Raw genomic sequence first — 2196 nt, 5'->3', positions numbered from 1 at the left:
GGACCCTGATCCCCGGCTGCTAACAACAAATTGCTGACTGAAAGTTAGCAAAGAACAGCAGGTGTTACAGCAGTTCCTGGATTAGGTACACAGATGACACAGCCCGCCATTCCAGCACCCAGGAAGGTAAATTCATAAAATAGGGCCCCCGTTTAATCAATCCGCTCTTACTTCTGGCTGATTTCTTTTTCTTGATAATTGTGTTTAAATTTCGGATTCCTAAGGGAATTTTTGCAAAGGGTGCGGCATAGAACAGTAATACCCGAAAATAATGATAGTTAACATTTGTGCAAGGCTGCTCTAATTTACTCACCAAATATTTTTGAGGGCCTCACTGGGGACACTTCCCTTAACAAGACATGTCCATGCCAACGGGGAGCTTACCTCCTCCTATGGACCGATAGCCAAAAAGTAAGCTACTTGGATAGTATGTTAGAATGTGATGAATAGCAGAGAGAAAAATAAAGCAGAGCAAAGGGATGGGAGCCCTGGAGTTGCCATTTCAAGCAAGCTGGCCAGGGAAGGCCCCACTAGGAAGTTGGTATTTGTGTAAAAATCTACAGGAGGCAAGGGAGGGGACCTGGAGGACAGCACTATCCATGGAGAGCACCCAGTGCATGAATGCTGAGGAAGGACAGCGCCCTGCCCGAGGGAGGAACTAGGAGGAGGGAAGAGGGGAGGAGCCCAGGTCAGGAGGTGAGAGGGCGGGGTTGGGGTGCATCTCCTGGGACCTCGCAGCTTCCTTTTAAAAGACTTTGGCTTTTGCTCTGAGTGGAACAGAACAGTGAGTTAAAGTCTTAACCGAATAACTGGCTGTCGTGTTGAGAATAAACTGAAGCAGGGAGGCTACTGCACTAACCCAGGCGGGAGATGATGGTGGCTTGGACCAGGGTGGTAGAGAGTGTGGTGGTAAGTGGATGGATTGTGGATATGTTTTGAAGATGTGGTGGACAGGATTTGCTGCTCCATGAGAATGGGGTATGAGAAACAGAGGAGTCAAGCATGACCTCAAGGTTTTTGGCCTGAGCCACTGGAAAAATGGAGTTGCCATTTACTGAAATAGGAAAGATGGTAGGAGGAGCAGGTTTTAGGGGAGAAGATCAAGATCGGTTTGGGAATTGTTCAGTTGGACGTGCATATTAGACATCTAACTGGAAGTAGCAAATTGGCAGTTGAATATTCGAGTCTGGAATCAGGGGAGAGTTCCAGGCTGGAGATATAAACTTTGGAATCATTGGCACATAGGTTGTGTTTAAAGCCACAGGAGTGGATGAGGTCACCGAGGAGGTGCATGTGGATAGAGAGGAGAGGACAAGGACTGAGCTTTTTGGGCCCTCAACGTTTGGTGGTTGGAAGAACTGGCAAAGGAGACCAAAAAAGGACTTACTGTGCCAAGGCACTGGTTTTACCTGTAACCCTCATTGTATTTCTATGATATAAGAACTATTATTATCTCCCATTTTACAGATGATGAAACAAGTGCAGGGACCTTAAAGTACCTTGTCCAAGGTCACACAGTAGGTGGCAGAGCCCGGACTCAAACATAGGCCATGTGTCCCAGAGTCGGCTCCTAAACATCAGGCTATACCTCCCTTCAGCGACTGTACCAAATGCTTATACATTTACTTATTCAATAGAATGGGCTTCTAGTGCAGTGACCTAAACAGGATCAGCTCACTAACTCTCTGAATCTCAGTTCCCACATCAGTAACATGCCTCCCTGCCTCCTTCACAGGATTGTGTTGAAACTAACGAGAATGACCATGAAAGGCTGTGTAAACCGTGGAGTGCGGTACCTACATTACACCGTCATGGGATCTTCAACTTGGAAGAGGCCCCTCTAAACCCCAGAATTGTAAAGGGTTAACATCTTGTGATATGTTCTGCCAAGAGGACGGCCATGACCTCTGGCCACAGCCAGAAGAGACACATGGCATCAATATCCATGTGCGACGTGCTGCACACAGTATTTCTCAGGATGATAACACCAGCTGTGGGAGACTGCTGCATCCTTGAACTCAAGGGAGTATGCAACATAGTCTATTCAAATAAAATTTCAGGAGTTCTGCCCTGGGGGCTCCCCCTCCTTTATCCCTGCTCGCTTACTTTTCCCACGGCTTTCATAATAAATATCCATTGGACTTTTTTTCTTTCTCTTTTTGTCTTTTTTCGTGACCGGCAACGGATCGCAACCCT

At 46.9% G+C, this 2196-nt stretch overlaps 1 long non-coding RNA gene across 1 annotated transcript; it reads left to right on the top strand.

The window, feature by feature from the left end:
* The first annotated feature begins 10 nt into the window (after positions 1-10).
* On the top strand, positions 11-2146 carry LOC103600749. Its single transcript, XR_551406.1, has 2 exons — positions 11-126; positions 1736-2146. It is a non-coding gene; the product is annotated as an uncharacterized LOC103600749 (long non-coding RNA).
* The last annotated feature ends 50 nt before the right edge of the window (positions 2147-2196 follow it).

The sequence above is a fragment of the Galeopterus variegatus genome, unplaced genomic scaffold (genome assembly GCF_000696425.1).
Source record: "Galeopterus variegatus unplaced genomic scaffold, G_variegatus-3.0.2 Scaffold3446, whole genome shotgun sequence".
Lineage (NCBI taxonomy): Eukaryota > Metazoa > Chordata > Mammalia > Dermoptera > Cynocephalidae > Galeopterus > Galeopterus variegatus.
Note: the sequence above shows the minus strand (reverse complement) of the source record. Positions and strands in the feature narration are given on the sequence as shown.